The 15,083-nt window shown below is 39.8% G+C and overlaps 1 protein-coding gene across 6 annotated transcripts in view; it reads left to right on the top strand.

Moving 5' to 3' along the window:
• MEIS2 (Meis homeobox 2) overlaps nucleotides 1-15,083 on the top strand; it is a 209,423-nt gene that overhangs the window by 22,665 nt on the left and 171,675 nt on the right. The window lies entirely within an intron of this gene.

Raw genomic sequence — 15,083 nt, 5'->3', positions numbered from 1 at the left:
AACTTTTATTTTTCCTGGAGCTAAGTTCATCCGAAACTGGTCACTTACTGTTACAATAAATGCAATGACATTTCTTTTCTTTCCTGTTCTTTTAATTGTATAGAGAAAATTCTCTGAGAATGTAATTGATAATTTATCATTGCCATAGAAGGAACTGTTGTATATAGAGTATGTATGTTTCATTTTCATTCTCTCCCCTCACCCCCCAAAAAATAATGTCAAAAATATAGCATCCTTTAAACACCAGCAAACATTCAAATAATTCCTGTTGATTTTCTTAGGACTTTAAAAAATAGTAACCATTAGAAATAAAATGAAACTCTTCTAATAAATAAATGCTCTAGGAACATGTAATGGTGCCCATAAATGCTTAAAAGCTTTCTGTAATTGCTGTTAATTTTGAGTAATTTCTTCCTATATGTATCAACTTACTTGAAAAACCCAGAGTTGGGATTTCTAGATTTTTTTTTTTAACTTAGTCATGTAAAGGGATGTCTCCTGGTGCCAGTTAGAGTTTAATTTAGAGTAGTAATTAAACTTGAATACTGCCTCATAAACAAAAGATAAACAATAAACCAGCCACATTCCCTGCTGTTTCATAGCTTTCTTTCCCAGATGTTTTAGCCTGATAATTTTTACACAGTGAACTACCTAACATGGAGTTTTGTGGACAGAGGTTGAGAGTGAGGGTTGTTTTTTTTTAAACCTCTTTTTCCCCTCCAAAAAGCAAGATGCAGAGGATTTTTCCACTACTTAGATTTTTAAAAAATTCTGATAAAATAAATACTTAATGCAGATGTGCTTTGAAGACAACTCTCATTCTTTTTCTAAGAGATCGTTTATTTATTTTTTTCTTCAAAACTAATCTTGTCATGAGTGTCTTTTACACTTATAAAGAGGAACATACTTTTATTTACGTAAAACTGGGTGAGTCAGAAAAAGAAAAGAAAAGCTTGACAGGGGACCGTTTTTCTTCCTCCCCTTTGCCCCTGCTTTCCACCCCGGGCATCCTCCCCCAAGACCCACGGTGCTCTGTGCGGCCCTCTTCCTTGGGTGCCAGGGGTTTCTCTGTCCAGCTCTGGACCCTTCCACCATCAGCCATGATCTTTCTAATTGTCAGGTACGAGTCGGCCGTTCAATGCAGAAGCCATGTTATTTTCACTGGGTGGGGTAATTACTGAAAGCTGAGAATAGCTGCACTAAAGACAGAGGGATACTTTCACGATCCCATTAGCATAAGAGTGGGTAAATTATTCATGCCAAGTGAGGATTCTGTGGGGAAAAGTATAGTTAATGCACATAGTTTTTAAATGTATCCCTTTCTGCTCTGAGACTAAATTCTTGTTGGAATCAGTTCTCAGACATTTACGGGAAAGCTCTGGTGGCGTGTTAGATGCAGTTCATCTCTCTCTGTTTGCGGCGCTCTCAATAGAGACCATCTGGCAAAGATCCAAAAGGTGATTAAACAAAATGATCAGCTCTTGTTGCTGTGTTACATGTCCAATACTCCGGATTAAAAAACATGACCCACGACAGTCAAGCTCATGTCATGCCTCTCCCCCTCCCCCCTCCCGTTTCCGTATAAGAATTCAGATGGCCCACAAATGTGTGTGCCATCTTTGTGTCCTTATGGCCCATAATCGTGAACAGGTTGTGCAAATGGCTCTTTCTGTAGCACTGTCTGTTCCAGCAGCATAGAAGCATTTCATATTAATTGGGTCAGTCTAATATTCATATTGACATGGGGAAAAATTACCGAAATTTATTCTTATAGCAGACAATGAATATGTGTGCTTTCTGCCATGAGGGAAGTGAAATCTGACAACTGGCTTGTGCAACTGATTAATTTTTCTTAAAACGGGAGAAAATCAAGGCATGGAAAACTGTCATTCTCTGAAAACAGTGCACAACCCTTTGTAAGTAAACAAAGTGGATTGGGTTGGGGGGCTTTGGAGGAGCTTGTGGAAGTGAGCTCTGGTTTTAACACCATAATCAGGGATGAATTTACAGTGCCATTCAGAGGAGTCCTCCCTCCCCATAAACAAGCTGATAATCACAGGGAAGCTGACTTCCAATTAGCTCTTCCTTCCCTCACACACGGATCAGGGTGTTTATATGTCCTCCTTAAGCTCTGATATGTCACTACTGAGGTGCTACATCTCATGTCGCATTCAAAAGTTTGGAAATAAAATGTTTTCTTATGAGTAATTCCTGCTAATAATAAGCAAGGTAATTTCCAACCAATCGTTTCACGATTGAGTTAAGGTAAAAATGCCAAGATTTGTGACTAAGGGACAGATGTATCTTATCTTTGGGGGTTTACACCAAATGCCAAGTAGAAATATAAATTGAACAAACCAGACATTGTGAGGAAGTGATCGAAGAAATATTGAGATGAAATCTTGGAATGAGCTATATATGTATATTTATAACAATGCTGCGCATTGCTCACATTTGCATACGCTGGGACTCTGATTTTATTAAGGGGCAGTTTCATGTCTGTTAGTTAAGGCACACAAAATACAAGATTATTAGCTTATCCAGAGATGGTGCCTGGCCAGTTAACATTGTGGAAATAGTCTACGACTGATACTGTAGGCTGAATTTGAGTGCAAATGTCAAGAAAAGATAAAGAATAAAGCAAAAGGGGAAAAAAATTCTTAAAAACCACTTTAAAACATCATCAATCCTTGACAGCTCTCCTTTCAAGAGAGGGTAAGCAGTAGGTTAGAAACACAGGCGGGCGCAGGACCAGGGAGGGGAAGCGAGGTTCCCCTGGAGTCAGTGCAGTGTGGCAGATGAAAGCGACTTGCATAGCCTTGGGGGTCTTAAGGCTATTATAGGGCAACTCATGCTCTGTTATCATGCTGATTTTTCAATTGATTTTTGGCTGAACAGTACTTGTTGAAGCCCTCCAGAGCATCAAACGCAGCCTTGTGTTGCTATACATTGTAATACACGTGTTCTATTTTCCCCTTCATTGTCTTCACTTCACTTCGCTTCGGAAGAATAGTCTACACTGACGCCATGTTATTATTTCCCCCTTCCTCGTCTTTCTGTTTCTACCCTCAGAGAGTTTCTTGAAATTCTTACTGGTGTTTCTTTGGGGGATGGATAGTGGGAGAATAACTTTTTATTGATCTTGCTAGGCTGACATTTGTTTTTAATTTGGTCTCTAAAAATATTTTGATGTCACAGCAGACAATAATATAAACCATTTTTATCTACCAAATTTGTCTCTCATAGTCTTGAGCTACTCACTTTCTTTCTAATGACCAAGACAATACTATGGGATTTCACTAAAATCTAGTTTCTCATTAAAATGAAAGTGGCCCACTTCATCCTACAGGGCTGGGCCAAAGTACTTTTATAGTTGATCGATGAAAATTAATACAATAATTAATAAATAATAATACAAGAATTAACTCTGGGTTTCTTGTACTCACAACTATAACGCTACTGGTATTTTGGCCCCACCCTGTCTGTAGTGACAGGGTCCTTCAGTTTGCTGGGGAAAATAAGGGGGGGGGGGGGTAATGGAGGGAGACCTAGAGGAAGTGTGTCCCTGCCTCTCTTTTGCCTAGGGCACTCTTTTGCCATCTCCTCCTTGAAGCCTTCCTGATTTGCCCAAATAGAGGACGGTGTCCCCTTTTCTGTATCCTGGTGGCACTTTCTACCTCCATCTTTCACATTTTGTGTTGTAATTATTTGGTTCTTGATTGCTCTCACTTCTTTTCCAAAGCAGGGATAGTCACTTATTCAGCTATCTAGCAATAGTAGGTCCACTTTTGAATCAATTAACAAAAGCCACAGATTTCACTTTTTTCCTCTTTTTAAGGTGGACCACAACATAAACAAACGATTTTGAACATATTGATACATTCCATATAATCACATTACACCCTTAAGAGATAATAAAAAATAGTCTGGCCGGCATGGCTCAGTGGTTGAGCATGGACCTATGAACTAGGAGGTCACAGTTCGATTCCTGGTCAGGGCACATAACTGGATTCCTGACTCGATCCCCAGTGGTGAGCGTGCAGGAGGCAGTCAGTCAGTGATTCTCTCTCATCATTGATGTTTCTATCTCTCCCTCTCCCTTCCTCTCTGAATTCAATAAAAATATATTTAAAAATAGATAATAAAAAAATATTTCCTTTTACTGAAATTTTGCCGTATACAACACTACCTTAAATAAGCTAATGGACCATCAACTCAAACTTAGAATTCTTTTGGTAATAAGTAGGTTCTTAAATTTTAGATTCTTATTTTAAGTAGTATTTGTCTTATTTTTCCTTTAATGATGTCTTAAATTATGTACATATGGTCAGAATTTGGAGATGGGATTTCTTTTTATGATGCTATCTCTACCAAAAGAAAGTAGATAGATATGTCTTTTAATGTAATGGCAAACCTAACAAGGAAAATTGCTTAATGTGGCAGTTTCCCATGATGAACTCAGAGTCCATTTTGCTTGTACTGCTTGTTTAGGAACAGAATGACCTTGGAGGAAGTCATTGGTCTTCATACACAGGTAGTCTGGAAGTAATTCGTGAATTTTTAGGCCCCACATGCTTTTGTTGATTTCCTACATATGTCCTTTAGTTTTTTCATAGTTTGCTTTTGAGTAAGTATAATTATTTTGGGTGACGCAAGCAAAACCTTGTAGTGAGCTCTTTGTCATCTGCTTGGGGTTCTGTTTCGAATCTTGGACTGTGAGTCAAGAGGCCTGCAAAGGGCATAGACTGAGGAGGTAGAGGCCTGGGTTCAAATCCCAGTTTGACTTGGTCTCTGCCAGATTTAGTTTCTACATCTGCAAAGTGGGGGAAAGCCTGCATGTCGTGGAGATTCCATTAAGTAAGAGTCCATGTTTTAAGCCCATCACATCGCCTGGAATCAGCCACTGCTCATTCCTTTATTCCCCTGTCCTTCTGTCCTGTGCTGACACTAATTTGCTCCGTGGCCTTGGATGAATCTCTTAATCTCTTCGGACTTTTGCTTACCTGTGAAAAGGACTGAATTTGGTGAACTTTCAATTCAAGCTCCAGGAATTTGATGTTTACATTCATGGGTCATAATATTTTTCTATTTGTGCTTACTCTTTTTTAATATATATATATATATATATATTTTTTTTCTTTTTTTAATTTAGAGCTATACTATGAGCAATTTTAGTTCTTTGATTTTATAGGCTAGTTATAATATGTAGTGAAATAACATTTTTTTGTTTCTTGCTTTTGTTTACCAGGAGAGCTTTTTCTTTTCTTGGTTCCCAGTTCATTTTCTGGGGATAGTAGAATGTCACAACTTATACGTAGGGCACTTAAGGTGATGCATTAATATCAAACAACTGTTCAGCCAGGTAGGTATGAGGGGTATTTTGTAAACACAGAGCAACTTTTCCATTATCATTATCTAATCAATTAGAACCTCTCAGTGTGGAAATGTACTTAACAAGAACACTAAATGCTAATCATTACAGAGGCTGAGACTAGATCCTTTCCTGAAATGTATTCCAAATAGCTTAAAAAAATCTAAAGGATTTTCAGGAGAAATTTACACCAGTTGAGTATATTTTACTGGGTTATAATTCTTTTTAGGCTGATAATTCATACAAGATGTAGCTGGTTACCCTTTAGTCAGTAGAATATTTGCTTCATCAAAACACTGTTCCTGAACCCTCACTACCAGTTAGAGGTGTTACTGTTGCCTCAAAACCAAGAATTCATTTTTTTAAGTTAGAAGATTTTCAAAAGTAGATGAGGAGTGTAAAATTTCATGTTTCTCCTTCCAACTAACATTTGTAATAAATGCCATCCACTAAAATAAAACCTCCAAAGTTTCTATATACTAAATGTGAATGATGAAGAAAAGCTGATAAATCCTGGATTATTGGAAGCCTGTTGAATCTACCTCCTGGGTATCCTTTTATGGCATACTGTTGCGCATTGGGGCAGATATGTAGGTACACACATCTGTCTGGAGGGAGGAAGCTCTCAATCTCTCAAGACATCTAAGTGTATGCTGCTTACATTCAATACACAAAGATATTCATTGAGCAAGGCACCCTGCGAATAAAAACATAGAAATTACCAGGGTCCCTGCCTTCAATGATTTACCATCACCCAGGAGGTGGGGGCACTGTGGCATGTATATACCTAACTCTTATGCAAGATAGATATGCATTTTGGGGGATGCTTCGAGGAAGACTTGTTGACATGGAAGCAGTGTGGTGTAGAGAGGATGGCAGCTTTGGAAGCAGGTGGCTCTGAACACTCATCCTCGCCCTGCCACTTCTAAGCGGCAGTGCTTCTACGTGTTAATTCCTTCACCTGTAAACTAGGAATAAAAATTAGGTCATAGGATAGTTGTTAGGATTAACTAAACATCGGCTTTTAAAAAGTTCAGGTTGATGACTAAGTGGAATCCCCCAAATATGCTCTTCCTTCAACATTTACTGACCATCTAATTCGTGCCAAGCACTGTCCTAGGTGCTAGTGATATAAATTGAATAAGGTGTGGTCCGTATTTTCTTTATATGCTTTAGTATCTCAGAAACGTAAACAAATCAACATGCATGCTTCTGATAGTGCATGTAACATGTAAGTGTAAAGTGTTTCCGAAGAGGGAGTATGAATTCTGCCTGAAATATGTTTGGAAGGCTTCACAGAATTGGTGAGATTTTACAAGGTTTTGGTGGCTTTCAGAGGGTGTTTGCAGGTGGACGTGGTAGGGAGGGATGGGGAGCACATGGGACAACCAACGCAAAGGCCCAGAAGTGTGAAGCAACATGGTATGTGCGGATCGATATTGCTGCTTGTGTGAGAGAATGTGAGGTGGGAAGGGTGGCCGGCAAGGCAAGCAGGGGCTGTCTGTGAAGATCCTCCTTTACCACAGTAAGAGGCTTATACCTGATCCTGTGGAGCACTGTGTACCAAACTTTCCTGGGAATGAGTTGCTCCTAAGGGGCATGTAAATACAGATCCCCAGGCCGACCACAGATACACAGGATCAGGGTCTCCATGGGCCGTCCTGGGAGTCTGAATTTTTAACCCATGCCCCAGGGAAACCCTGCTCTGGGATGTGGGGGACACATTCAAGGAATTTAAGCAAAAGGAGTTCATGATGAAGTTTACATTTTTTTCTCAAAGCCCTTTTAGAATGTGGAGAATACATTGGAAGGAAACAAGACTGAATATAGAATATGGGTTAATACTCCAGAAGACAGACGAGTGCTGCATTAAGGCAGTGGCAGTAGAGATGGGGGGACAGGACTGATAGAGAGATGACAGGTGGGAAGATGGGAAGGGGACAGAGTTTCAAATAACATGCAAGCCTTTCCCTTGGTACAGGTGCTGCAGTCTAGTTTTCTTTTTCCCCTGCAATGAGTTTTAAAGTGTGGACATTGATCAACCAGTGGAGAAGAGGAGAAAGGATATTCTGTTTGCACATGTACAGTTGTTGAAGTGGAAATTCTGATGCATGTTGGGTGGATGATGACTCTTTTGGGGGCATAAGTTAATTCTGGGCAGTGTAGCACAGTGGTTAACGATGTGGCCTTTGGCCCTGTCCTGCCCGCCTTTAAATCCTCAGATCTGTCACCTGTCAGGGGCAACTCTCCAGCCCTCAACATTGCATCTGCAAAATGGGAGCAATAAATAATATCTAATCTGAACAGATTCGGGGGCTAGGATTAAATGCCATGCTTTACATAAAATGACAGTGATTTTGTGGTTGGTTCATAGGCAATAAGACATTATAAATATTGTCTGGTTTGATAATTGCCTTTAAAATAGCTTTTTTTTCCTCCTCTTAAAAAAAAAGCTTGAGAATTAGCCCCATATAATTGACATCATGATGAATCACCTAAAAATGAAATCCTGCCTTCATACCCAGGAGAGGGAAGTTGCTGCATGTTGTAACGCTGGAAAAGCATCTACCTGCCCTCCGCTGGGCTCTCTGCTCTCCACCAGCCCAGGCTCAGCTGGTTGGAAGTAACTTCTTTCTTCTGAAGTCCTATTCCACATCCCTCCGATGCGCTCCGCTGACGGTCAGGCTCTTCTGTGCCATAGCGATTGGTTACGTGACTGACTTGTAATCCTATTTGAGTGTAAGGTTCTTGAGGACAGTTTTCAGGTCTTAGGCGTCTTCCCCTTCTGCCCCCATTGTGCTGTGATAACGTAACCGGCCTTCAATAATATTTTTTTTTTTGGACGGGAAGATTGGGTCCATATTGTGCAGGCCATTGAATAGCAGGCTGGAGAGTTTGTGCTTGATTTGGTAGGTAATAGGGACCTATTGAAGATTTCTGAATGGGGGTAGTGACATAATCGCCTTCCTTTTGAATGCCAATGACGAGTTCTCCACGATGTCTTCCACGGTCAAAATAGCAGACCCGTATGCTTGCCTGAAATACTGTTTATTTGAAAGCGTGAATATTCTTTTGAATGAAGAAGCAAATTTCAAGTAGCTTTAAACAAAAAAAAAGCTTTGACATTCTTTATAAAGTAATTTAAGCACTTAAATCGTGATTCACAATTTATATATAGCATCATTCTTGAAACTTGTGTATAAGAACACCATTTTGTGAATTTATATAGCATTGCTATAATTATTAACAACTAGAAATGACTCAACAGGATTGAGTAAATATATATTCTTCACTATTTGAAAAACCACGGTTCCAAGGATATTTAAGTAGACATTACTAAAAATAAAATAAAATAAAAATAAAAGACTTTGTGGTTAAATAGATTGAACGCTGGAGTCGAGCAGGGCTTCCTTTAGCAGAGGAATTTTCAGATCCTCTAATTTGCTAATGTGCATTTGAAGTCTGCAAGGGGTAGAAACACAGAGCTTCGCAGGCTCACTTAACCATTGAAACCCTTTTGTGCATTGTCTCCGGGGACCAATCTTCCTCGGAACACACTCTGGAAAACTGTCCTCGACTGCTTCTTTCATTGAACTACTTTCAGAGAGGGTTTAATATCCTCGGGAGTCTTCTTGCATCTTGTATTTAAGAGGTAGGTCCGCGTGGGCCCAGGATCAATTTTCAGTCGTGTAAAAAGCAATTTCCTCTATGGTCAAAAGTCTGGTGGACTTCAGCGATCCTTGCACATAATGCTCTGTAACCCAGCTATCCTTGTGGTTCTACTTTATTGTATTAATCAGACTATATTTCCTGAATATCCCTGGAGTGTTTGGCTCAATGCAAGCACATTTGGTTACATCCTCAAAAATTTATAAATGAGGATCCCAGCAGAATCCCGTTATGAATTGTATTAATAGTTAGTTTGATGCATGGTATATGACGTTTCCTCAAAAGCAAACTTATTTCTTTTTAATTTATTTTTAGAGTAGCCACGGAGTTGGAGGCTGGATGGTAAATCTATAAGGGGGTAGGGGGAGAGGAGGAGAGAAAACATCTTTCTTTTTAGGAGTGGATGGCTTGGGCTCTGTTCTCTTCAGATGGTGAGCAATGGACTGGATATACTGTCCACCCATTGGGAAGTTTCTGGAAAACAACTTGCCTGAATCTTGATGTTCTGGGATTTCCAGTTTAGCAGAATGTTAGAACCAACTGGTTGCCAGTAGGTAGGAGTTGCGTCTACTGGCAGTAACATTTTCCCTGACTCTTCCTATTGTTGGAGGGTGCCCGGGGGCATCACGTTCAGGGGCATTCAGGAGGTGCAGAGTTTGATTCCTCTTGTTCACCACGTGAGGGGGAAGCCTCTGCATTCATACATTCTACTCCTGAGTATTGTGGCGGGATTGCCCACATCAGTGTGCCGCCCGCTTTGGGCTGTAGGAGGGAGAATCAGGCTGGGCATGCCTTGTCCCACCACCTTTGAAATGAGAATCGGCTAAGATACAACTAAGACTATCTTTGCAGCCTGGTGGGAAAAAGCCTGACTTTGTCTTGTTTGTCAAGAAGCTTTTCTACCCGATTTTGAACCTTTTAGAGCAGTTAGCTCAGAAAATTGCAACACTTCTAAAAGATGTCCTTATTTCATTGATAGGAACTTGGAAAGCTAATGATAATTGGAGAGCCAATGATCTTTAATACCATGAATCAATTTGCAAACCTGAGAGTAGAAACACGGTTTACAGTTCTTTATGCATCCAGACTTTGATGCTTCTGCACACATGAGCTATGTATCCCAGCGTAGCTATCAGCTACTTGATGGTTGAGAGTTATCACTGTGTTTCTTATTATAAATAGAATTCTAGTTGCTCATTTTCCACTAGTATAAAGCATGAGTTGCTTTCAGTTGGAAAAAAAAAAAAAAAAGAAAGAAAGAAAGGAAAACAAAAATTGGACCCTGGGTGAAATAAATTTACACTGAAAAGTAATGTGTCAGACTTCTTAAAAATTAGAGGGAAAAATGCTACTCTTACACATTGCTGTGTTGCTCCATATGTTGGGCATTTAAGGCAGAAATATCAGTGAGCTTCCCTTTGAACTTGACAGGAACCTTGAAACTTACTGCTTTGTAGGTGGGTAGTGAAAGCCCTGACTTCATGGACATCTTTTTGCCTCATAAAACATCACTCTAGAGACACTAATCTCTGAAGCTGTGACATTTTAACTTTTTCATCTGCACCAGCGTACTTTTTATTTTATTTTTTTAACTTTTTACTTAACCGACTGGCCTCTTTTTGGCCATGTTATCTGATAACATTTGCTGAGCTTTTATGGTACCCTTGACGGCAGGAGGTAAGGGAAACAAAAGCTGAGAAATCAATCTTGATTACGGAGGGCCTCTCACCTACCGCTTGCTCCATAGACCTGCTCTCATACCTGACACCATGCACAGTGCAGAGTTTGTGAGAAAGACACATTGATGGAATAAATTATTTCAGTTTGACAACTAGTTAATAGCTAATAATTTGTAGCAACATAGTAGATGTTCTTAGTATTGACTTAGGGTTTGATTCCTCGTGGAGAATGTTAGCACACGGGAAATGGTCGAGTTTGTCAAAGTGTCAGTCAACAAGTCCGTGACGGATTTATTAGGTGGAGTTGGTAGTTAGGGGTCCAAGAAGCAGGCACAAGGTTATGGCTGGAGATCTCACCAACTCCTACAGATTTAAGGGAAGTTTTCTGTGCACCATGGAGAAATTATTTTTCAAAATTCAAAAGCTCATAACTTTGCTTTAAAATTTTTTAATTTAAATTTGATTTTTCAATTATAGTTTACATTCAGTGTTATTTTGGATTAGTTTCAGGTGTACAGCATAGTGGTTAGACAGTTATGTACTTTACAAAGTGTTCCCCCCGATATTTCCAGTGCCCACCTGGCACCATACGTAGTTATTACAGTATTATTGATTACTAGAGGTCCAGTGCATGATTGAATCATGCACGTGTAGGGTCCCCTACACGCTTTCGCTTTTCGCGGTGGAGCTGGGTGCCTGTCTGCTGGTGCACCAGGCCTTTCAGAAGCCTCCGGCTGGGAGGAGGCTTCTGAAAGGCCTGGTGCTGAAGCAGACAGGCACCCAGCTCCCCCACTTTTGATGGTCCGCGGCCGCTGAGGGGGGCTACCCTGCTGTTGAGAGGCGCAGGGGGCGGGACCCGCACCCTGCGCCTCTCAACGGTCGCTGAGGGGGGCTGCTGCGGACACCTGGCTACCCTGCCATTGAGAGGTGCAGCTGGGTGTCCGCGGCAGGCCACCTCAGCAGCAGCGGATCTGGCCGTTGAGAGGCGCAGGGGGCGGGAGTCCCGCCCCCTGCGCCTCTCAACAGCAGGGTAGCCCCCCTCAGTGGCAGCGGATCCATGCCTCTCAATGGCCGGATAAGCCACCCCGAGTCCCGCCCCCCAGCCTCCTGCCGCCCAATCGTGGGCGTAGCGGAGTGATGGTAATTTACATGTTACTCTATTATTAGATAGGATATTCCCTATGCTGTACTTTATATCCCTGTGACTATTTTATGACTACCAATTTATACTTATTAATCCCTTCACCTTTTTCACCCAGTCTCCCAGCCCCCCACCCCCTCCGCCACCCATCATTCTGTTCTCTGTATAAAAGCTCATAACTTTGTTTTTAAGAGCATGGAGTTACACATAACTAGGTCTGAATCCTGACTCCCACACACAGTGTGACCTTATTTAACTTGTTTAAATTTCCTCATTTACAAAATGAGGATTGCCACACCTTTATAGAGATTCTGGGAGAATTAAGTTAGATGATGCAGGCCAGGCATATATAATACAACATGCTCCTTAATAATATGCATATGATCATTGACTTTTTATTAGTTTGGGGTCCATAACTTTAACATTAAGGCCATCTAATTTTCTTAGAATTTCTGTTTCAGTATACAGTATAATGTGGTTTCTAAAAATATGAGAATAATAGCCTAAGATACTTTACTTCTCTATTTTCTCCTGGTCCTCTCACACAGAAATACAGAGATAGGATTTGTAGGCAAAGGAGGCTCAGGTCAGGGTATAGATCTGGGAGAATTATGAGGCAAAACACTCTGTTTCCCGGGTAGCATGTTTTGGTTCGAAGTCGAATGTAGTCCCACTCTCCTTTTTTTTTTTTTTTTTTTTTTTTTTTTGCATTTTCTAATTTTTATTATCTACCTGAAGGCCAGAATGGAGTGAGCCCAGCTCACCAGATTCTGACTATGGCTCTTCCATTTAGCCTGTGGAAGGTGCAGTGTGGGGCAGCTTGGTGAGGCCCTGCGGTTATGGGCTCAAACTTTAGATCGGAAGAGCCTGGGCAAGCTTCCAATTTTAGCTACCTGTAACCCAGGTTCGTACGTTATGAGGGAGCATGAGATGATCATGTCTGCCTGGCATGTGATAACCATTCATTAAATGTTAGTTGTTAATATTATCATCATCTCTGTAAGATCTCATGGACTTACCTTATATCTCTGGGTGATGAGAATATTGGGGGATTCTTAGGTCTTTTCCAGTTCTAAAAGGCTGTATTTATTACTTTTTAAATAATATCATTCAAATTCCAAATTGCATATGAAAAGTGGTACCTTTTAGTTTTAGTTTTCTGCTTCTTAATACATTCTTACATAATCTTTCATTTGATTCCCACAGAATTTCTCAGGTTTAGCCCCATTTTCTGGATGAGGCAGCAAGATTGGCCATGCGGAGGGTCAATTACTTGCCTATCACCATAGAGAAAAGATGCAGGAGAGTTAAGACAAAGCCATTGAACTTTTTCCTGTTCTTTACCTACAAAGTACGTTTTGCATAGGAAGACACTCAGTTCACAAATGTTGTAAAATGTAATGATGGCAACTGACTGTCTTGGGAAAGTTATTATAATCCCCATGCCATCTCTCTAATCAAAAGACTGCCACCCTTCTATTAATTCTTTATTACAACCTTTTATTTTTATTTCTTCAACTGGAGCCTGAGCTCTCACATGCCACTTGTTAAAGATTTTAAATGTTACTTATGCTTTGAAAAGTAATTTTTTCCATCTTTTTTTTTTTCATGTATGTTGGTCAAATGCAGAGGGTCAGTCTTTGAGAAGGAAGGGAAGAGAAAAAAAATTAAGTTGGCATATTCTGAAGGCTTAGTTCTCTTCTCCGTGTACTTAGAAATGAACAAGAATACAAGAGGTGCTGAGCCATAAAATAATGAGCCTGCTTTTCTTCCAAGAGTTGGCAGTTGGATATGAAGTTGGTATTTCATAATCACCAACTTCATATATAATTAAATAATGCTTATTTGCATTTTACTATTTTGCTCTTTGCATCAGACATTCAATGGCTTTGGAGATAATAAGAATTCTGCCACGCAAAGAAAATCTACCAGTTCCATTAGTAACATATGCAACTGGATAAAAAAAAAATTGGAGAGTTAGTACATATTTCATACTGTGGGTTTTTAAAAGATACTTTTGTGTGCATAAAAAGACTTTCTCAAAGATGTTCATTTCAATTTCCTTTTTAATTTGCTCTCCAACATCGCTTAATTACCTCTGCAACCTGCTAGAAGCACTCACTAGATGGACTTAAAAAATTAAATCAGAATGATTACTCTTTAGCTATAAATGGGTTTTAACATCTTGTTTTTATCTGGCATGAAAACATCGAAGCAATAAAATAAAACCACACTCTGTAATTGAAAAGTCCTTCTGCAATATTCAAACCAAAGTGTCAGTCACGTGTATTGTTCAAATTCTTCGGAGCTCTTGAATTACTTAAAAGGTATCCTGAGTATTCTGAGAACGTTATTTTCTGCCCCACTACAGAATAAAAAAGAACCGGTCAGGGTTTCCTCTTCTCTTTGGCAATATTTTTTCTCTAAAGGATTTCTTGACACTCTCTTTAGTTCTTGACTTCCAGGGCTGTTCCTGACAAATCTCCAGAGATGTATTTCAGTGCCTACGGTAGTGTCAAAAGCATGAAGCCACACGCCCAGGTGCCATGACCTCACATTTGATTGCCTGCAATGCCCCAGATAAAGTGCTTAAACTGCAGCCTGTCTAGGGGCTTCCAGAATTTACATTATGCATTTTTGAAAGGCTATACTTTGAGGTGGGACCAAGTGAGTAGTTTTCAACTCTAGCTGACCCAGTCTTGCAAACTTCAGGCAATATTAGTTCGTGAGTAATGATAAGAATGAGAATAGTAAAGGATAATTTCAAAATCATCTAGTACCCTATATTTATAGTCTTCTATACTTTCGTAAAGATTTAAAAGATACATTTGTAAATATCCAGTTATCTTTGCATTTGACATTTTAGAGGGAATTAGTTGCCTAAGAAATGATAGCAGACAATAGATAATTTATTCCCTCTTTAGAAATGTTGTGCTTGTTTGTTGATTTTTGCTCACTGGATTGGGTTTGTGGTTTAAAGAGAAGTTAATCCTGACTTTCCTAAAACCTATAGAGTTTCAGGATTTCTTAAAGACAATGGCCTTTGATACTGCAATCCAATAAAAATTTCCCATGCGTAAGTAATTTCCTATACCCTCTTTTGCTCAAGTTCTGGGACAATGTCGATGGTGTCTGCACAGTTAAAATTAAGCCAAGACTTGATTAATTATTGAGTTATTTTGACTAATGAAAATAAATATTTTATTTTCCACGCCAATAAAAA

This window comes from Cnephaeus nilssonii (assembly GCF_951640355.1).
Source record: "Cnephaeus nilssonii genome assembly, chromosome: 4".
Lineage (NCBI taxonomy): Eukaryota > Metazoa > Chordata > Mammalia > Chiroptera > Vespertilionidae > Cnephaeus > Cnephaeus nilssonii.
Note: the sequence above shows the minus strand (reverse complement) of the source record. Positions and strands in the feature narration are given on the sequence as shown.